General features: G+C 43.0%; 1 long non-coding RNA gene across 1 annotated transcript; it reads left to right on the forward strand.

The window, feature by feature from the left end:
• The first annotated feature begins 716 nt into the window (after window positions 1–716).
• Window positions 717–19,336, forward strand: LOC109494921. Its single transcript, XR_002150074.2, has 3 exons — window positions 717–3,981; window positions 16,670–16,835; window positions 18,510–19,336. It is a non-coding gene; the product is annotated as an uncharacterized LOC109494921 (long non-coding RNA).
• The last annotated feature ends 3,981 nt before the right edge of the window (window positions 19,337–23,317 follow it).

Genomic DNA, 23,317 nt, shown 5'->3' on the forward strand with positions numbered 1-23,317 from the left:
AGACGTCAGCACAGCCCGATGCAGGGCTCAAACTCACGAGTTGTGAGATCATGACCTGAGCTAAAGTCGGACGCCCAGCTGACTGAGCCACCCAGGCGCGCCTGCAGATGACCATTTCTTGTTCCCTCTGCCACCCTAGCCCAAGTCACCATCATCATCTCTGGCCCAGATATTTGTAAAGGCCTAATTGGTTTCTCTGCTTCCATCCTTGCCCCCCTTTGTTTACAGTTTAGCAGCTAGAGTGATAGTGTAGTGACCTAAGGTCATGTCATTCATCTTCTCAAGTCCTCAAATAGCTTTCGTTTCACTGAATAAAAATTAAAAAGCTGTACATAATATTGCTACCACCTGCTTCCCTATTTGATCTTTCTGACGCACTACTACCTTTTTAAAAAAATTTTCTTTGGGGCGCCTGGGTGGCGCAGTCGGTTAAGCTTCCGACTTCAGCCAGGTCACGATCTCGCGGTCCGTGAGTTCCAGCCCCGCGTCAGGCTCTGGGCTGATGGCTGGGAGCCTGGGGCCTGTTTCCGATTCTGTGTCTCCCTCTCTCTCTGCCCCTCCCCCGTTCATGCTTTGTCTCTCTCTGTCCCAAAAATTAAAAAAACAAACAAACAAAAAAAAACGTTGAAAAAAATTTTCTTTTTAATGTTTATTTTTGAGAGAGACAGCGTGAGTGAGGGAGGGGCAGAGAGAGAAGGAGCCACAATCCGAAGCAGGCTCCAGGCTCTGGACTGTCAGCACAGAGCCCAATTTGGGGCTCGAACCCACGAACCGTGAGATCATGACCTGAGGCAAAGTTGGATACCTAACTGACAGCCACCCAGGCACCCCCCACTACGACTTCCTTATCACTGCTCTGGGCCCACTCAACCCCTGCGGTAACTTACACAACAAGCTTCCACCTTAGAGCCTGTATGTTTGCTGTTCCCTTTCCTGGAGTCCATTGCCCTAGATGTCACACAGTCTATCCCTGATCTCCTCCAAATCTTTGCTCCAGATTTTCTCAACAGCCCTTTTTTGACTACCCTATCAAAAGAGCCTGCTGCCTCCATGGCACACCCTATCTCCCTTCTCAGCTTCATTTTTTTTTCCATAATACCACCATCTAAATATTTTACTTATTATATGTCTTTCTCTAGAAGGTAAACTCCATGAAAGTAGGAATTTGGAGGTGGGGGGAAGAGGAGATAAACTATTGAAGCATAACAAAAAGAAAAGTGCACAAATGGCAAGTAAACAGCGTGGTGATCGAGGGCAGCAATGTTTGCATCTTATTCGGTGCTGTGTCCTCAGCACAGGAGATACTCAAATATGTAATAAATGGTTGTGCTGGATGTACATGTCTTAATGAGGCTAGCGTTGAAAATAAAGTTGAGGGATACGTAAAGTGTGAGGTGTTATAACTTAAAAATCTTTACCTATTTTTAATAAACATGAAGTAAAAGTAGGGAAGTATTAAAATACCAGCTTCAGAATGGTAGTTTCCTCTGGAGCTACAGGGGAGAGGGTAGGAAGGAATACAATAAAGCTTAAAGCATCATTTCTCTTTTTTAAAAGCAAACATGGCAAAATACTAACGTGTTAAAGGATGTTGCATATGTCATATGTGCAACTCTGAATGTTCAAACTCTTTTAAAGTCTGCCTCCTTGCTTTTATCCGGTCCCTCCTCCCCTAAAGCTTGGTTCCCCTCAGGGTATGAGCCTGTTTGACCTGTACATCAAACATTTAGGAGGATTTAGGAGAAGGAAAATAGACATTCCTTTTCTCAAGGGTGAAAAGCTGATCCAACCCTAAGAATGAAAAAAGGTTCTTGGCACTGTCAAGATCAAGCAAAGTCATTTCCACTCCCTGTAAATGCCTCTTTAGGGACCAGTTAAAAAGAAGGGGGGGGGGGGGAGGGCAAGGGAGCAGAGAACTTCCTGTAGATCCAGAACCCAAGTGATTATTTGCAGGAGTTGGTGGGAGGAGAAAACTGATTTTTGATCATACATTTCAGTAAAAACCTTGTTATTTTGGAAAAACACTCCTTTGAACAGTTTTTGGACACATTTTAGTGGATAAAGGAACCAAGAATTTGGACCTGAAGTATACATGGTATTTTACTGCACTATGAACAGATAAGTATTAATTATGATTAACAGGGTTTTTGTTACACTGTATGCATTAAGAAACTAGCAATTAGCATTTGCTCTTGAATTTTAGTGCTTGTTTTCAGAAGAGTTATCACAGGATTTTGACAGGAACTTTTCTGTTGGCTGGGAGTTGCTGATAAAACCCCAAAGGCAAAATCTCGTGTTCTTCTGCATTCTAAAGGGTACCACAAGGCTCGGACACCCTGTCCCACAGGAGACTCTAGGAGGTTTAAGATTCACACAACCTCTTGCTCTTGGGCCTCCACTGACATGTTACCATATAACAAGGTTCAGATCCAGAGGAGAGGGGCCTTATAGTCCTGGGGTGAAGGCCTCTGCCCTTTCCATAGGATGGGGAGGGGTGGGGGGGACTCCGACACCAAGAGAATAACTGAAGATACTGGAGACGTCAGAAATCCTTGGAGCTTGGTGGCTCCATCTCCAGCAAACCACAGGCCCCCTTCTTGGGAGAGCTTGCCGTGTACCTACCTCTGAAGAATGTATATGCGGTGGTGAGGGGGTGGGGAGGAACAAAACACAGGCAGGGGCGAAACGAGATTTCTGAAGGAGGGGCGGCTGCTGCTGGAGTAGCCCCTACCAGCAGATCATGAAGCCCTCTAAGGGTCCGAGTTCATGTTGTGCCTAGGAAGCAAGGGATAAGGCCACTCCAACTGTTTTCTTTGCTGCCAAAGATCCCAAGGCAGGATTTCACTAGACGCTGAAGTGGGTGACTATATAAATTGACCATTGAAACCAAGACCCTTGAGAATGAATGGGGAGCTAACCAAACAAGAAGCTGGGGGCGGTTCTCGAAAACCGCGACAAACCTTTTCTCTGTGCCTGGGGGTCTCAGAAGAGGGAAGGAAAATAGGATGGCAGGAGCCATAGGGCTGTGACCCAGTGACTGCCGCACCAAGCTAGGGGATGACCCATCTGGCAAGGGGTTAAAAAAAAATGCAAGCACTGCATGGGGCCAAAGAGATGAGAGACCGCCCGCCGTGAATGAACACTTGGGATTGGGGCGAAGTTGAATGCCGCGCCCAGACAGGTGCGCATCTCCCGATGGGGGCAGGCCACCGGCCCCCAAACAGGACCTAACGCGGCAAACGGGCATCTTCTTTCTCCTTCGCTCTCCCCTCACCCATGCGCGGAGCAGGCAGGGCATTCGGCCATCTGAGAGTAAGGTATGAGTTTGGAGTTTTAAACAGGGCTAGACTGTAAGTTTCAATATCCATTAGTAAGCACAAATTGGCTTTCCCTCAGGTTAAGCATCTTAAAAGGGGATGTGACAGCGTGGCGGCGTTGAGAAGGCAGGTTAGAAGGGTTTGTACCACCAAATTTCGAATTAGTAATAGGAAGAGCTAAGTGTGCCCTTTTAAAGAGGTGAAAGGAGGCCCACTTGCGTCCCCTCACATTTTACGGGCGCTAAGTGGGAAGCGGGGCGAGTACGCGCACCAAGAGGGCCTCCGCCTGCCGAGACGCGTGGCGCGGCTGGACTACATTCCCCGAAAGCCTTGGCGTCGGCGCACTTATGCCACCGTGTCTGACGTCATCCGCCGCTGACACCGGCACACCCAGTTCCAGTCTGCGTCGGCGTGGCCATCGCGTTGTGTGCGCGGAGTGCAAAGGAGCAAGGGCGTTCGCGACCTGTGCCCAGCGTCCTGCTCCCGGGGCCAGGCTACCCTCTTCCAGTGGCCGCCACCAGCCACGGGAGTCCCATGACCAGAAAACCCCAGGCCAGGCCCCGCCCCTTTTCTCCCCGCGCTTCGCCCTGATAGCATGACCATTTCCGATCATGTGACCTACCCGACAAAATGGGGATAAGTTCAACCAAATGGGATTGTGTAGGTAAGTGGAGAAACCAGGTAACCATATCTTATCTCTCTGAGAAAATGTGGCTCTTCCTGAGGAAGTGTAAGTTTCTGCTCCCCTGAAACAAGGCTGTAAAAAGAGAGACACCATCTCCTCTTCCGCTCTCCTTTCTCCCTAACTCTGGATAGGAGCGGTCCTGTGCAGGCAGGCTGGAGGGAGAATAATAAAGCCTTGAGTGAAGGGCCACACTCCCAATAATGGTAGTCTAGGTAATTAGGACCAACTCTAACATACAAAATAACCTGAGCTGGTTGAAATGTTGAAAAACGACAGCATTCAAAAGAGCTAACAAGGAGAGTGAAGAATTAGGAATCAAACTCCAGGAGATGAAACAGACTGACTTCATAAACCCGTCACTCAAGCTGCTTTTGCCTGAAGGCATTTGCTGATGGAAGAAGACAACTGACAATTCCAGCTGTAAGATTGGTGGACTTGCAGTATAAGGGGTACAAGTATAAAAGTGCTGAAAGTTGGGAGTCTGAATAATCACCCCACATTTGAACAGGGACCCCCAAATGTAGGTACCCTCAAGTAAATGTTGAGATAAAAAGCCCCTGGCGCAGACATGTCTCCCAAATTCAGGGTATCTTGGACGTGTAAAGGAATCTCAACCTTCAGTATTTACCACACTAGTGTTGTGTCCACGTGTTGACAGAAGCAAATGAAAATGACCCTTAGAGAAAGGTATTGTCATCTCAGACATCAGAGGATTCACACACAGCCCTTTTCTTAGTAACTTCCAGCACATTCTCAAAGATAACCAGATACACAAGGATGTAGGACATCATGAAAGAGAACATACAGAAATAACGCACAACAAATACGCAAAACTCCAAATACTGGAATTGTTTATCAGAGTATAAAATAGCAATTTTTAGTATTTTTAAAGAGTTATTAAAAAAAACTAGAAAATACCTACAAAACCAAGAAAGCTTAAAAAATTCATGTAGTAGGTTTGGAAAAGTGACCAAAGAACTTTAAAAAATAGCTAATTAAAAATGAAACAACTTGGGGCGCCTCGGTGGCTCAGTCAGTTAAGCGTCCGACTTAGGCTCAGGTCATGAACTTGCAGTTTGTGAGTTGGAGCCCCACGTCAGGCTCTGTGCTGACAGCTTGGAGCCTGCTTTGGATTCTGTGTCTCCCTCTCTCTCTGCCCCTTCCCTGCTCATGCTCTGTCTCTGTCTCTCAAAAATAAATAAATGTTAAAAAAAAAATTAAAAAGATTGACCTTTGGAAAAAAAAAATGAAACAACTTTTTTAACAGCAAATTACACATAAAAGAGAATCAACTGGAATATGGGTAGGAAGAAATTGTCCAGAAACTGGTGGGCAGAGACAGTGAGATGAAGAGACAGAAGAAGAAGGGACAAGACAAAGTAAAACACATGAAACCTTCAGGTAGGAAAGCCCAACATAAGTTTAATTAGATTCCAGAGGAAAATAAGAAATATTTGGAGTTAATGGCTATGAGTTTTCCAGAACTGATGAAAGACCTACCAAGCTCCAGATTCAAGAAGCCAAATGAAACTCAAAAGAGTATAAATAAAAATAAGTCCACAACTGTACACATCATGGTTAAAGAATATAAAAGGTACATAAAATCTTAAAAACAATTAGACAAAAAGATCAATTAACTTCAGAGATGTAACATCTGACTTCCCAGTAGCATTAAGGGAAGCCACTTGAGTGAGGAATGAAATCTTCACTTAAAAGAAAATATGTGCCTAATTAGAACTCTGTGTATAGCAAAAATCTTTCAGGAATGGGGACCTATTAATGCAGCTAAAAACAGGAATTTCATCATGAGCAGACCCTAAATGAAGTTGTAAAGGCTGTATTTCAGACAAAGGGAAGATAATCCCAGATGGATGGTCAGAGACATAAGAAAGAATCAAGCCCAAAGAAAGTGATCATATGTGAATAAAGTAAATAATTAAGTGTACAAAACAACAGTATTATTTATATGTCTTTAAACATTACAGAATTAGGGGCACCTGGGTGGCTCAGTCACTTGAGCGTCTGGCTTCGGCTCCGGTCATGATCTCAGGGTTTGTGAGTTCGAGCCCCACATCGGACTCTCTGCTGTCAGCATAGAGCCTGCTTGGGGTCATCTGTCTCCGTCTCTCTCCGCACCACCCCCCCCCCACTTGTGCACATGCTCGCTCGCTCTCTCTCTCTCTCTCTCTCTCTCTCTCAAAAATAAACATTAAAAAAAAAAAATAAACATACAGAATTAAAATCCAAGACAGTGATGCTTCCATTTCTAGTATTAACAGAATAGCGTGTCATAAACTAACACGTCTACTAGAGATAGCTAGAAGAGATGGATAAAATACAAATATATATATTTGAAGGCATTAGAGAGCTCCCAAAGCAGCAGGAACTGAGGATCCAAGATACCAAAGAGAAGGGCTGTTCACTGAGGCAAGCCCAGCATTCTCAGTGCCTCCTCTCCCACAGAGACAGTTGACTAGTCACATAATTGTAAAACGGTTGAAAAAGACTAGAAAACATTAAAAACAGCAAAAGGAAAAAAAAAGGCATTTTACCTTTAAAGAGTAAATGCTGAAAGAATGGTCAAAACCAAATAAAACCTCACAGGTGTCTAACAAGCTAGTGGAAAGAACAAAATAAAAATATTTCATTAATTCATAAGGTGAGGAAAAAACATGTCAAGAGCCTTCTGAATATCCACAAATGTAGCAAATCCAGCTGAGGAGTCACCATGGGCAATTTGACTCTTATTTGTGGGGGTCAGTGGACAGATGAAGTTTCATCTGAGACCCAGGCTTGAATCGGAACTTGTGACCTGGGTAATGGGCTGGATGCCAGCCCTGGCCTAGAGAAATCCCAGGATTCCACAGCCACAGACACCCTGCCTCACTATCCCAACTTGATCTGGAAGAAATTCTGCAGCTTCTGGAAAGGAGTGGCTTTCACCTACCACGCCTCTGCCCAGAAATAGTCCCTGTGTCCATAAGAGTGGGGGGCAAAGGCACAGGAGTCCAGCAAGGAAACAGCCAAAGGCAGGGAGAGAAAAGGAGTACTTATTTGCCTCCCCTTTTAGTGTGTGACATTCCCCAAAGGTTGCCAGGTCAGTGGCATTTCTTGGCTCAGGGATCCAGCCAGAGGTGGGGGTGACTTCACTGACTCAAACACCCAGCAGAACAGCAGTGGTGAGCCTCCCCAAAAGGTAGTGGCTTTGTGGCCTTTCCTTGGGACAAAAACGGCTTCCAAATTGGGGAGCTTTATGAATCCCTGCAGGCCCTACAGGGGTCCCCCTCTCCTTCCAGGCCTAGCAGGATTCTGCACATCCTCCTTCACCTGCACCGCCTCTGCCCTCTGCCCCTGAAGTCCGTGAAGGGTTATGTAGGGATCAAAAGGAGGTGATGACTTCTGTGCTCTCTGTGCTGAAGAGTCAGCAGCTGGAGACCCAGGAGCTTGTGTGTGGTGGGGTGCAGGAAAAGGTAGAGAGTAAAAAGATGGAGCCAGGGAAAATGGGCCCCAGGGTGATCAAAAGGAGACCTGAAAGGGATGAAGAGAGGAAGACAAGTGACAGAGGGGTGGGAGCCGAAAAAACACCCAGGGGACCCCTCCTGGGAGCTCAAGGGTGTTCAGTTAAGGGAGATCTTGCACAAACTACAGTAACCCTTTCCTCCATGCCCATCCACTCCTACCTTTAGCCAGGCTCAGGAAGGACATTTTTGGTACTTTTCCACTTTCATTTTATTTTCCAGTTTCATTACAAACACTTTGTGGGGGGTGGGGATTAAGGAACCACACCCTTGACATTGCCCAACCCATCTGGGTGCCTGTAACTCATACTACTTGTTACCTCCAGGAGACATTCTGGGTGGGAAAACTCTGTCCCCACACCAGGCATTTTCCAGGCTCCTCTTTCCATAGTGTCTCAGATAGAAGTTGTTGTTAATGGCTAGGGAAATATAAATTCATTTTTTAAATATGACTGAATTCACAGGAGATTTGGTTATTGTGTAGTAGAGTGGTTTTCAAATTTGAACACGCATCAGAATCTCTTGGAGCACTGGTTGAAACAGATTTCTGGGCTCCAGCCTGCTGTTTTCTTATTCAGCAGATCTCTTCCAGAGCATTTGCAGATCTAAAAAGTCTGCAGATGATGCCGACACTGCTGGTCCAGGGACCACACTTCGAGCCCTGCTAATCTAGGTTATCAAAACTACAGCTACTTTTAGGGGAAGCTGTATTTGTTTTGTTTTTCAAACACTCTTCTCCAGTTTATTCAAACTCTTGGCCAATTTTTCCAGCCTTATCTCTTCCTCAAATATGTCCAAACAACATTTCTTGGATGATACAGACCAAAATAGTAACAAGAATGGCAAGAATGAAAATGATACTCCACGCTCTTAAATGCAGAGAACAAATCTGTGGTTGCCAGAGGGGAGGTGGGTGGGGGGCGGAATGGGCAAAATAGATAAAGAGGATTAAGAGGTACAAACTTCCAGTTATAAGCTAAGGGAAATGGAAAGTACAGCATAAGGACTATATTCAGTAATATTGTAATAATGTTGCATGGTGACTACACTAATCCTGGTGAGCACTGAATCACTATGCTGTACACCTGAAACTGATAAAACATTGTATGTTAATTATACTTCAATAAAAAAATGGTACCCAAACAACATGTTGTAAACATTATGTACAGCTAAAGTATGCCCATCATACCTTAATAAAGTGGGGTGGGGGGTGGTTAATGAAAATGATAAAGCTTTATGTTCTTCATTTTTTTACAAAATGTCTACAAGAAAAGAGAAAAACGTGTGGGCAGAGAGGGGCAGCGCTGGGCTGGCCCTGAGAGTGCTCCAGTCCCAGCGGCAGCCCACGGTGGGCCCTAGACCTGGCCTCCTGCAACAGTCCCTTCGCCCTGGGATCTCACCCGGGTAAGGAAGGGGTGTATCTCTGGCAATGAACCGGCGGCCCCAAGTCTGGAACCTTCCTAAGGAGACGTGCTCCGCAGCCAGCTTGGGAGGCACCTGAGGGAGGGAGAGGTAGGCTGCTGGGCCAGAGAACAGTGGACTTTCCTAAAACCAGGGAGGGGATTCTTGAGGCCCCAGGCTTGAAGCAGGAGGAGTTGGTTGTAGGTGGTGGTCTAATGGCCTTCTCTGAAAGTCAGATTGAATCGCTAGATTCTGTTTATTAGGAGTAGGAATTTTAATTCATGTCTAAAATGCTATTCCTTTTCCGAATTTCTCAGGAGAATGGCAGCGCCTTTTACTTTTCTTCAAAGCAAATGCTCAGCCAAGCCTCAAATTAGGTGTTACCATTGTGTTATCCCTGCTGGCATGTTGCAGTGACAGTGTTTATATTTACTTAAACTATCCTCTTCTCCCCCAGAAGTGGTCAGTTGTTCGTGTTTACTTTTATTTCCGGCTGATCCTAAACCATTTTCCTCATTGAGGATCTCATTTTCAGTAATACATTTCTGGTGTATAGACTTGCTCTGCGGTTTCTCATGCTTCATTGTGCTAGCATTGTTTAGTCCTCCTCTGTGCTGCACTCAGGCCTCAGCTCAGGGGCCTGCACCTAGTAGGTGTGCAGTAAAGATTTATGAACAGAGCCATTGGACAATTCCACGTCTCCTGATGCCTTCACAGTACTCTTTACTCTCTGAGTTACCTGGGATGAATTTCTTTCTTTTCTTTTTTTTTTTTAAGTTAAAAAATGTATTTATTTTGAGAGAGAGAGAGAGAGGAAGAGAGAGAATCCCAAGCAGGCTCCCCGCTGTCAGCATAGAGCCTGATGTGAGTCTCCATCTCACAAACCATGAGATCATGACTTGTGCTCAAATCAAGAGTTGGACACTTAACTGACTGAGCCACCCAGGTGCCCTGGGACAAATGTCTTAATACTCTCTGTACCTCAATTTCCTCAACTGTAAAATGGGCATATTAATAGAACCTACCCCCTGGGGCTATTGTAGACTAAATGTGTTTATGTCCCACAGTGCATGGCTCATAGCGCTGTAGGTTATCTTGCTATTATTTTGTGGTAATTATCATCATATCACTATCATTGGTATCAACTGGGCTGTAATGGGCACATAGTGTAATGCGCATTGGACCTGAGTTAGAAAATGTGACACTAGGGGAGCCTGGGTGGTTCAGTCGGTTAAGCATGTGACTTGGCTCAGGTCTTGAGTCCTGCTTTGGGCTCTGCATTCTCCCTTTCTCTGCCCCTCGCTCACTCACACTCTCTCTCAAAAGTAAATTTAGAAAAAGAAAGAAAGAGAAAGAAAGAAAGAAACGAAGAAAGAAAAGAAAGAGAAAGAAAAAATGTGACATTAGCCTTGCAGTCTTTGTGCACTTCCCCTCCCCTCTCTGCACCTCACTTTGTCCTTAAAATGGGGCCTGTCATACTCACACCTGTAAGGGCCGATGATGTGAGACTTAAGTGAGATAACATCTGTTAAGCACTTTGCACCACGCTGGGCACGTAGGTGGTGTTCTTTAAAATGTGCAGTCCCAGGGTGAACAGGCTGGGGTTGCGAGGGCGCTAGTCTGGGGGGTTGGGGGGGCGGTGCGGAATCTTTCCCCGGAAGTGCCCACCTCCCAGCACCCACGCCGCGCGCACGCTGGCGGCCACCAGGGGGCGGTGCCGGGCCGCAGAGGGTGCCAGGGAACCGGCAGGGCCTTCCTCTTCTTTTCTTCCTCCTCCAGTGTTTGGAATTTAGCAGCCTGGAAGTGATAGGATCCGGGCTCTTGGGGCTTCTAACCGTGGCTCTTGCAACAGGAGTGGGTTGGCGCGGGGGAGGGGGAGGAGAGGAGCGCTCGGCAATAAGGGAGATTGGCGTCAATGTCAGCTATGGTGAAGACTCGCAAATCCAAGGCGCCCCTGTGGTAATAATGCAGAGGGTGCCCAGCAGTTCTGAGAGCAAAGGAGGGTTTTCTTTTTTTTCTTCCCACAACTTTTTCTTTAAGAAAAATTCAAACCAATAGCAATGTTTTAAAAACTGCAATGAATAAATATCCTTATACCTTTCATCTATATTCATCAATTGTCAATACACCTTACCAGGTTATTTATATACACACATATATTTTATTTTTGGCTAAATCATTTGACAGTTACTTGCAGACATTCTGACATTTTACCCCTAAATACTTAAGCCTGTGTCCCCTAACAACAAGGACATTCTCCCATATAGCTACAATGCCGTTATCACATCTAAGAAACTCCACATTTATATACATTTAAATTTCCGCAATTTGTCCAGTTATGTCCTGTATAGCTGTAGTTTTGTTTTGTTTGTGATCCAAGATCTGATCAATGTTCATCTCATTTTTTCTTTTCATGACATTTTTGAAGAATCCAAACAAGTTGTAGAAGATTCCACAATCTGAATTTGTCCTATTTATTCTTCATAATTAGATTCAGGTACACTTTTTTTTTTTTTAAGTTTATTTATTTAGAACATTCGAGCAGGGGAGAAGCAGAGAGAGAGAGAGAAAGAGAATTCCAAGCAGGCCCTTAACAGCAGTGGCAGTGCGGAGCCCGATGCAGGGCTCCAACCCACTAACCCTGAGATCATGACCTGAGCCGAAACCGAGTCAGACGCTTACCCGACTGAGCCATCCAGGCACCCCAAGTGACATCACTTTTGGTAAAATAGGTAACAGCCCTTGTTATCTATTTCCCATAACATCATTATCAGGAAGCCCATCTTGTAGACTTGTAGCATATTGGTGACACGAGGTTTGGTCACTGGGCTACATGAGTTTCCTGTACTTCCCTTTATCTCCCCAACAAAACTGAATCTGATCAAGACACTGTCAGAAGCAACCAGCTAGGATGCCTGGGTAGCTCAGTCAGATAAGTGTCTGACTCTTGATTTAGTTTCAGGTCAACTTTTGATTTAGGCTCTGGTCATGATCTCACAGTTCATGAGTTTGACCCCTGAGTCAAGCTGCGCACTGACAGCACAGAGACTGCTTGGGATTATCTCGCGCTCTCTCTGTCTCGCCCTCTCTGCTCCTCCCTCACTCATGCTCTCTCTCTCTCAAAATAAATAAACATTAAAAAAAAAAAAGGTGGGGGGGGGTGTCTGGGTAGCCCAGTCAGTTAAGCATCCAACTCAAGATTTCAGCTCAGGTCATGATCTCACGGTTCATGGGATCAAGCCCGTGTCAGGCTCTGTGCTGTCAGTGTGGAGCTTGCTTAAGATTCTCTCTCTCTCCCCTCTCTCTGTGCCCTTCCCTCACTTGTGTGCTATCTCTCCCTCCCTCAAAATAAATAAATAAACTTTAAAACACAAAACAAGCAAAAAACCAAACAAACAGCTAAATTCAGGATGTGAAACAGATGTCCCAGTTTCTCTAACCATCTATGTAATGGTGTGGGTGGGGAGGAGAAGAAAAGGCTGTTTTAGAATGAAAAATTCAAGAGACATATGGCCACATATATTGGATAGATATTGTTTGAATCCTGATTTGAGTAAACTAATTGTAAAAAGACATCCTTGAGATAATTGGAGACATTTTAATATGGACTGGGTATAGATAATATTTAAAAATCACTGAGAATTTGTTGGTGTGATAATGGCATGGCTATCATTTCAAAACATTTTAATATATTAAATTATAATATATGCATGCAATGGAATATTATGCAGCCAAAAAGAAAGGAAAAAGATTTATCATGCTGGATAAATCTCAGGAATAACATGTTGAGTGGAAAAAAATAAATTATAGAGTGATACAATTGGTATACCAATGATACCCTTATATATAGGGAGGATATATATGATATACGGGATTTGCTTTTCTCTCTTTTTTATTGTGTTAAAATACAAATAACATAAAATTAGCCATCTTAACAGTTTTTAAGTGTGTAGTTCAATGGTATTAAATATATCCTCATTGTCACGTAGCCATCCCCTCCCCATCCAACCCATTACCAACCATCCATCCCCATAATTCTTTTCATCTTGTAAATCTGAAACTCAATACCTATTTAGAAACAATTCTCTGTTCTCCCCTCTCTCCAGCCCCTGGCAATTACCATTATACTTTCTTTAAATTTTGACTACTCTAAACACCTCACATAAGTGGAATTACTCTCTATTTGGTTTTTGTGACTGGGTTATTTCACATTTTTAGCACAATGCTCTCCAGTTCATCCATCTTGTAGCATATTGCAGAATCTCCTTCATTTTTAAGACCAAATAATAATACAGGGGCTGTATATACTGCATTTCAGTAATCCATTCATTGGTCGATGGACACTTGAGTTGCTTCCATGTTTTAGCTATTGTAAATATGCTGCTATGAACATAGGTGTACAAATATCTTTTGGGGACTGTTTTCACTTATTTGGGGTATATACCCAAAAGTAGAATTGCTGGGTCATATGGAAATTCTATTTTTTTTACTTTTTTAGAGTTTATTTATTTTTATTTATTTTGAGAGAGAGATAGAAAGCAAACAGGGGAGGGGCAGAGAGGGAGAGAGACAGAATCCCAAGCAGGCTCTGTGCTGTCAGCACAGAGTTCAGCAGGGCTTGAACTCACGAACTGTGAGGTCATGACCTGAGCTGATGTCAAGAGTTGGACGCTTAACCGACTGAGTCATCAAGGCACCCCTATTTTTTAATTTTTTTGAGGAAACTTTATGCTGTTTTTCACAGAGGCTATATGCCATTTTACATTCCCACCAACAGTACACAAGGGTTCCAAATTCTCCATATCCTCATCAATACGTGTTTGCTGTTTTTTTTTTAAGTTTGTTTATTTTTAAGAGAGAGAGAGACAGTGTGAGAGAGAGCACGCGAGTACACGAGTTGGGGAGGGGCAGAGAGAGGGGGACAGAGGAACTGAAGCGGTCTCTGTGCTGTGGGGTTTGAACTCACAAACCATGAGATCGTGACCTGAGCTGAAGGGGCTCAAACTCATGAACCATGAAATTATGAATTGAGCCAAAGGCAGAAGCTTAACCCACCAGGCCACCCAGGCACCCCTATTTTCTGTTTTTTAATAATAGCTATCCTAATGGGTGTGAAGTGGTATCTTTTTGGTTTTGATTTGCATTTCACTAATAATGATTAGTGATGTTGAACATCTTTTCATGTACTTATTGGCCATTCATCTATCTTCTTCAGAGAAATGCCTATTCAAGTCCTTTGTCCATTTTGAGGCTGTTTGGTTTTTTGTTGTTGTTGAGTTTTAGGAGTTCTCTATATATTCTGGATATTCATCCCTTATCAGATTTATTTATTTATTTCCTGAAAAACAGTGCTAGAGATTTCTTTATGGATACACACATATAGTAAAAATATAAAGCCATGTATATGAATGATAACGCTGTATTCAGTGAGTGATATTTGGGGTAGAGGATTGGGATATGGGAAGGTATGTTGGAGGCTTCAGTAGTAGCTCTTGGGTTTTATTTATTAGAGTAGGTCATGGTTAAATGGGTGTTCATTATGTTATCTTTCCTTTTTTGTGTTCTCCTTAGATTATTTCACAAATTAAAAAAAAAAAAAAGTGTAGCACGGCACCTGGCTGGCTCAGTCAATAGAGCATGTGACTCTTGATCTCAGGGTTGTGAGTGTGAGCCCCACATTGGATGCAGAGACTACTTTAAAAAATAAAATAAAATGTAGCTTCTTAAAGAAAACAAAGGCTTTAATTTATTGAGCAACTACTAGGTTCAAAGAGCTTAACATGCACTATCTACTTTGATCCCCGCCTCATTTCTCTCATCATCTGCCACCACTCTGCCCTCTGTACTCTTCATTTCAATCATACTGGTCTCCATACTGCTTTTCTTAAGAGTTTGGCATTGTCCTGCCACGAGACCTTTGTACCTGTTCTTCCCTCCACCTAGAATACTCTTCCCCATGAAGAGCATGGTTTCCTCCCTCACTTCCTTCAAGTCTTTGCTCAAACAGCACCTTTTCAGCAAAGCTTTCTTTGACTAGCCTATCTCCCTTACCCTGCTCTACTTTTTCCTCCTAGCAATTGTCACCTTCTGACAGATCACATAACTGGCCATGTTTGCTGTCCATCTCCCCTTGATAGCATGTAAACTCCATAAGAGCAGGGATTTTTCTCTGCTTTATTCACTGTTATGTTCCCAGCACCTCAAACAACTTGGTGCGTAGTATAGTACTTAATACATATATGCTGAATCAATGAATGAATGTATTTGTTATCTATTACTGCATTACAAATCACCCCAAAATTTAGCAGCTTAAACCACAAACATTCTTTCACATGGTTCCTTCCTTGCTCCTTCCTTCCTTCCTTCCTTCCTTCCTTCCTTCCTTCCTTCCTTCCTTCCTTCCTTCCTTCATTTCTTCCTTCCTTTAAGTAGGAGCCCAATGCAGGGCTTGAACTCATGACCCTGAGATCAAGACCTGAGCTGAGATCAAGAGTCAGACACTTAGGGGGTGCCTGGGTGGCTCATTTGGTTAAGCGTCCAACTTTGGCTCAGGTCATGATCTCGTGGTTTGTGAGTTCGAGCCCCATGTCAGGCTCTGTGCTGGTAGCTCAGAGGCTGGAACCTGCTTCATATACTGTGTCTCCCTCTCTCTCTGCCCATCCCCCACTAATGTTCTGTCTCTTTCTCTCTCTCAAAATTAAATAAACATTAAATTTTTTTTTAAGTGATACTTGACTGACTGAGCCACCCAGGCACTTTAGTTTGTATATTTATGTATGTATGTGTGTGTGTGTATGTATTTTTAAAGTAGGCTCCATGCCCAATATGGAGTTCAACATGAGGCTTGAACTCACAACCATGAGATCACGACTCTCTCACATGGTTTCTGAGGGTCATGAATCTAGGAGCTGCTTAGCTGGGTGGTTTAAGTTCAAGTTCCCCATGAGACTGCAGTCAAGTGTTGGCCAGAGCTATAGCAATCACAAAGCTTGGCTGGGGCCGTAGAACCCACTTCCAAGCTTACAAACATGGTTGTTGGCAAACCTCATTCCTCACTGGCTGTTGGCTGGGAGTTTCAGTTCCTAGCCACACGGACCTTTCCACAAGGCTGCCTCATGTCATGGCAGCTGGCTCCCCCCAAAGTGATGAGCGAAAGAAAGAAAGGGGGAAGGGAGAGAGAGTGGAAATGAGGAAGGGAGGAGAAAGAAAGAAAAAGGGAAAGGAGGTAGGGGACAAAAGCACTTGAGACAAAAGATACCGTCTTTTATTACCTAATCACAAAATTGACCTACCATCTGTGGCAGACAAAATAATGGTCCCCAAAGATGTCCAAGTCCTAATCCCTAGAACCTGTGAATTTGTTACCTTACATGGCAAGGTAACAGATAAAGTTAAGGATTTAGTTAAAGTGGGGGAGATTATCCTGCATTGGCCACATGGGTCCCAATGTAATCACGGGATTCTTATATGGGAAAGAGGGAGGCAGGACAGTGGTGACAAAAAAGGAGAGGTGACAATGGGAGCAGAGGTTGGAGTGATACCCTGTGAAGATGGAGAAAGGGGCCATGAGCTGAAGAATTCAGGCATCTTCTACAAGCTGGAAAAGGCAAGGACGTGGATTCTCCCTGGGAACTTCCAACAACTTGATTTTAGCCCAGTAAGACCCACGTAGATGTCTGACCCCCAGAACTTCAAGGTAGGAGATTTGTGCTGTTTTAAGCTGCTATGTTTGTGGTGATTTTTTCCAGCAGGAAGAGGAGATGATTACACCATCACTTCTGCCATACTGTACTGGTTAGAAGCGAATCAGCCCACATTCATGGGGTGTGAACACCAGGACGCACAGTTGTTGTAGGGGGACTTCAGAGGCTGTCTACTACAATGACATCATTATTAACTCTACTTTATAGAAAGGTAAGCTGAGGCTTAGAGGAGTGAAGTAACTTGTCTGAGATCATACAACTAATGATGGTGGAGTGAGTTCCATCTGATGCCCAGAATAAATTCCAAACTCTTTTGACAAATGGCTACGAGGGCCTGTCTGATCTGGGCCTTGCCTGCCTCCCTAATCTCCACAAACCCAGCACATTGAATTCCACCTCAGGGCTTTTACACCTGCTGTAAATTGCTCTTCATTCCAGTGAGCAGGCTCTTTCTCACCTTCAGATCTCAGTTCAAATACAAGTCTTCCCTGATAACACAATAATTTTCCTTTCCTTCACCTCTTTTACTTTATCTTTACTTTTTTTTGTTTATTTGTTTGCGGTCAAATGTCTGTTCCTATTACTCCCACCCCTCATGAAGACAGGGGCTTTGCCAGCTTTGTCTATTGCTGTATCCCCAGTACTGGCACACAGTAGATGCTCAATAAGGATTTGCTGAAATGACGAGTGAGTGACTTCACAGGGAGGTAAAACAGAAATGATCTATTCAACTCACTTCTTGAAATAACAGTTCTTACCTGGTGAGCTTATGAAGATAAAAAGAAATAAATAAAAGAAGTCACAAGGCCTAGAGCCCCAGGATATATTTTTAAAGAAATGAGAGTTTCAATTCTCCCACTACTAACAGGCTGGACCTGGGGGTGTTCACAGGGCTCTGGGCTGTGAGAGTCCTTTGTCTCCAGAGAAGGCAGAACCCTGGCAGGAAGGGTGAGCAATCCACCAGCACCATTATTTGGGTAATAACTAAGCCTTTTCTTCCCAGGCTAGTTCTGCTGGTCCCCACACCCCTCCCCGCAGGCAAAAATCTTCCCTACTTAGCCAGGAACCAGAGCTGTCTGAAGTCTCTGCAGGTCAACCCTGAATTGAAGGAGAGTGTGGCAGAGAGAGACAGACTTGGTTAGGGAGGCTGGGTTCTTGTGATCTTCGTTGTGATCTTGGACAAGGAAACTTTTTTCAATCTCTCTCTTTTTTCAAGGGAGGGGGGAACTTGAGTAAAGAGAGTTGAATTGTGTAAGACTCCTCTCTGGTTTTATTAATTCACTCACTCATTCCTTTTTTTTTTTTTTATCCCTATCTTCCACTTCCATTACCCTCCTTCCCCACTCTGTTCAATAAATATCTTTTTAAAAATATTTTTGGGGTGCCTGGGTGGCTCAGTTGGTTAAGCATCCGACTTCAGCTCAGGTCGTGATCTCACAATTCGTGAGATATATAATTAAATATATTTTAATGTTTTAATTATTTATTTATTTTGAGAGAGTGGGCGTGCATGCACACAGGTGAGCAGGGGAGGGGCACAGAGCGAGGGAGAGAGAGAATCCCAAGCAGGCTCCGTGCTGTCAACGCAGAGCCCTACATGGAGCTTGATCCCACAAACTGTGACATCATGACTTGAGCTGAAATCAAGAGTCAGATGCTCAATGATGGAGCCACCCAGGAACCCCTAATAAATATCTTTTAATTTGTATGTAGCTTTGTCAAATATATAGTGTTGTTTCCTGCAAATATGAATTTAGTTTTTTAATTAAAAAGCATCTGGCTATAGATCACGTTCTATTTCTTACTGTGGTTCAGCCTCCAAGATGGTTCCCAGTAAATCTCCTGGTATTCACATCTTTGAGCAGTCCCTTCTTGCATTGAACAGAGCTGACCCTACTCAAAAGAGAATATTGCAAGAGTAACAGTGTGTGATTTCCAAGACTGGGTGATAAAAGACATTGCAACATCCTCCCTGCCGTCTCTTGGGTCACCAACCTTAAGGGAAGCCAGCTGTCACGGTGTGAAGATGCTGAAGCAGACCTATGGAGAGGTCTAAGAGGAAATGAGACCTCCTGCCAACAGTTAGCACCAATTTTCCAGCCGTGTAAGTGAACCATCTTGAATGATGCTCAAACCCTAGTCAAGCCTTCAGATGACATCAGCCCCAGCGACATCTTAACTGCATTCTCATGATAGATCCCAAGCCAAAACCACTCAGTCAAGCCATTCCCAAATTCCTGACCCACAGGAACTATGTAGGATAATAAATGTTTATTTTGTTTTAAGTCATTAGGATTTTTGATAATTTGTTACACAGGAATGGATAAACCGATACTTACTTTATTGTCGTTGTTCTCTTTCACCTTTTATTTTTTTAAGCAAGCTCTATGCCCAACGTGGGGCTTGAACTCACCACCCTGTGATCAGGAGTCAGACTCTCTACCAACTGAGCCAGCCAGGTGGCCTGATACTTACTTTTTAAATTTAGCTATAACATTTGTGGATTCATTCAGGTTTCTTTGTGTTTGTCTAGTTTAGAAGTCAGTAAAGTTTTACTGTCAAGAGCTGCCTGTAAATATTCTAGGCTTTGCAGGCCATATGGTCTCTGTTGCAGCAACTCAAGTCTGCTGATGTAGTGCAAAAGCAGCCACAGACAATATATAAATGAATGAGTATGGCTGTATTTCTAATAAAACTTCATGGATGCTGAAATTTGAATTTCATACAATTTTTATGTGTCACAAAATAGTCTTTTGATTTTTTTCCCCCACCACTAAAAAATGTAATCATCATTCTCCGCTCATGAGCCAAGCTGCACAAAAATAGGCAACAAGTCAAATTTGGTCCAGAGGCCTTTGTGTATTGACCTCTGGTCTGTTTCATTGTTTTGAACTGCTGCACAATAATCCCATAATTCCAAAATATCCCATACTTTGCCAATATTTGCCAATATTAGATCTATTTGCCAATAGATCCCATATCTATTCCCAATGAGGGGCATTTGTTTATCTCCTACTCCCATAGCTACCATGAACAGTTGCAGTGAACATCCTTGGTTGCGTGGGAAGATCCCTGGGATATTTGCCCAGGCGTGGAATTGCTGGATTTCAGGGTATTAGTCTACACTCAGCAGTGGTGCACAAGAGCCCCATTTCCTCCACACCCTCCTGACACTTGGTGTTTTCCAACGTTCTGATGTTTGCCAGTCTGAATTTGTATCTCCTCCTTGTTTTGGCCTGGATTTCCCTAACGGCTAATGGGTGGGGACATTTCTTTGTATACTAGCATCCATTTAGGTTACCTCTCTAAATTGTCTGTTCATGTTCTTTACCCATTTTTCTAGCAGATGTTTCTGACTTTTTCTTATTGGGAAGACGTCCCCCTTCCTCTGCCTCAGTTTCCACTTCTGCACCACAGTTACCTACAAGGCTCTTCCGAAATGCCATCCCCGTTTCTGAAATCTTATGTTTCAAATAATAAGAATTGGGCCTTGAGTTGGGTTTTTATTTATATCATCTCAATTTAGAAATCTCGGAGACTACAACTGAGACTTCCGGGTTCAGGGAGGTTGATTTCCAGTCCAGGGCCACCCACAGGGATGATGGTGTTGAACAGATGCTGAAGCTGAGTACCATTAGGAAGAGCTTAGACTGCAAATCAGAGTAAGACAACAAATAGCACTTCTAGGACAAACTGGAAATGATGCTGGAGAGGATGGGGCCTTCTTTTTCCAGCTCAGAAGTGAAACTAGTTCTAAACCTTTCTGAAGGCCAGTCTGACAAAAGCCTTAAATACCTGCACACACTTTGACTCAGAAAATTTCCTAGAAATTTGTCCTGAAGCAGTAATTGGTGAAAGACAAGGAGAAAAGTGTTTGGTAGCTGGGGAAAAAAAAAAAAAATCACTCCTAAATATCTGACTTTAGGAGATGAAATACTACATGTGCTATCTTTTTTTTTTTTTTTTAGGTGATAGGAACCTTTAATTAATTCATTAATTAATTTTTAAATTTACATCCAAGTTAGCGTATAATGCAACAATGATTTCGGGAGTAGATTCCTTGATGCCCCTTAAGGAATTACCCATTTAGCCCATCCCCCCTCCTACAACCCCTCCAGCAACCCTCTGTTCATTCTCTGTATTTAAAAGTCTCTTATTTTGTTCCCCTCCCTGTTTTTATATTGTTTTTGCTTCCCTTCCCTTGTGTTCATCTGTTTTGCCTCTTAAAGTCCTCATATGAGTGAAGTCACATGATTTTTGTCTTTCTCTGACTGACTAATTTCACTTAGCATAATACCCTCCAGTCCCATCCACATAGTTGCAAATGGCAAGATTTCATTCTTTTTGATTGTCGAGTAATACTCCATTGTATATATATACCACATCTTCTTTGTCCATTCATCCATCGATGGACATTTGGGCTGTTTCCATACTTTGGCTATTGTTGATAGCGCTGCTATAAACATGTGTGTGTCCCCTTTAGAAACAGCACACCTGCATCCCTTGGATAAATACCTAGTAGTGCAATTGCTGGGTCGTAGGGTAGTTCTATTTTTAATTTTTTGAAGAGCCTTCATACTGTTTCCAGAGTGGCTGCACCAGTTTGCATTCCCACCAGCAGTGCAAAAGAAATCCTCTTTCGTTGCATCTTCGCCAACATCTATTGTTGCCTGAGTTGTTGATGTTAGCCATTCTGACAGGTGTGAGGTGGTATCTCATTGTGGTTGTGATTTGTATTTCCCTGATGATGAATGTTGTTGAGCATTTTTTCATGTGTCTGTTGGCCATCTGGATGTCTTCTTTGGAGAAGTGTCTATTCATGTCTTTTGCCCCTTTCTTCACTGGATTATTTGTTTTTCAGATGTTGTGTTTGATAAGTTCTTTATAGATTTTGGATACTAACCCTTACCTGATATGTCATTTACAAATATCTTCTCCCATTCTGTCAGTTGCCTTTTAGTTTTGCTGATTGTTTCCTTCGCTGTGCAGAAGCTTTTTATTGTGATGAGGTCCCAACAGTTCAATTTTTGCTTTTATTTCCCTTGCCTCCAGAGACGTATTGAGTGAGAAGTTGCTGTGGCCGAGGTCAAAGAGGTTTTTGCTTGCTTTCTCCTCTAGGATTTTAATGGCTGCCTGTCTTATGTTTAGGTCTTTCATCCATTTTGAGTTTATTTTTGTGTATGGTGTAAGAAAGTGGTCCAGGTTCATTTTTCTGCATGTTGCTGTCCAGTTTTCCCAGCACCATTTGCTGAAGAGACTGTCTTTATTCCATTGGATATTCTTTTCTGCTTTGTCACAGATTAGTTGGCCATACGTTTGTGGATCCATTTCTGGGTTCTCTATTCTGTTCCATTGATCTGAGTGTTTTTGTGCCAGTACCATACTGTCTTGATGATTACAGCTTTGTAATACAGCTTGAAGTTCGGGATCGTGATGCCTCCAGCTTTGGTTTTCTTTTTCAGGATTGCTTTGGCTATTAGGGGTCTTTTCTGGTCCATACAAATTTTAGGAGTGTTTGTTTTAGCTCTGTGAAGAATGCTGGTGTTATTTTGATAGGGATTCCATTGAATATGTATATTGCTTTGGGTAGTATTGACATTTTAACAGTATTTGTTCTTCCTATCCAGGAGCATGGAATATTTTTCCTTTTTTTATGTGTGTGTCTTCTTCAATTTCTTTCATAAGCTTTCTATGGTTTTCAGTGTATAGATTTTTCACCTCTTTGTTTAGATTTATTCCTGGGTATTTTATGGGTTTTGGTGCAATAGTAATTGGAATCGACTCCTTGATTTCTCTTTCTGTTGCTTCATTATTGGTGTATAGGAATGCATCCAATTTCTATGCATTGATTTTATATCCTGTGACTTTGCTGAATTCATGGATCAGTTCTAGCAGTTTTTTGGTGGAATCTTTTGGGTTTTCCATATAGAGTATCGTGTCATCTGTGAAGAGCAAAAGTTTGACTTCCTCCTGGCTGATTTGGATGCCTTTTATTCTTTTGTGTTGTCTGATTGCTGAGGCTAAGACTTCCAATACTGTGTTGAATAACAGTGGCAAGAGTGGACATCCCTGTCATGTTCCTGACCTTAGGGGGAAAGCTCTCAGTTTTTCCCCATTGAGGATGATATTAATGTTGGGTCGTTCATAGATGGCTTTTATGATCTCGAGGTATGCTCCTTCTCTCCCTACTTCCTTGAGGGTTTTTATCAAGAAACGATACTGTATTTTGTCAAATGCTTTCTCTGCATCTATTGAGAGGTTCTTGTCCTTTCTTTTATTGATGTGAGGAATCACGTTAATTGTTTTGTGGATATTGAACCAGCCCTGCACCCCAGGTATAAATCCCACTTGGTTGTGGTGAATGATTCTTTTATATTGTTGGATCCAGTTGACTAGTGTCGTGTTGAGGATTTTTGCATCCATGTTCATCAGGGAAATTGATCTGTAGTTCTCCTTTTTATTGGGGTCTTTGTCTCGTTTGGAATCAAGGTAATGCTGGCTTCATAGAAAGAGTTTGGGCATTTTCCTTCCATTTCTATTTTTTGCAATAGCTTCAAGAAGAGGTGTTAACTCTTCTTTAAATGTTAGGAAGAATTCCCCTGGAAAGCCATTCGGTTCTGGACTCTTGTTTTTTGGGGGATTTTTGATTACTAATTCGATTTCTTTACTGGTTGTGGGTCTGTTCAAATTTTC

The sequence above is a fragment of the Felis catus genome, chromosome E2 (assembly GCF_018350175.1).
Source record: "Felis catus isolate Fca126 chromosome E2, F.catus_Fca126_mat1.0, whole genome shotgun sequence".
Lineage (NCBI taxonomy): Eukaryota > Metazoa > Chordata > Mammalia > Carnivora > Felidae > Felis > Felis catus.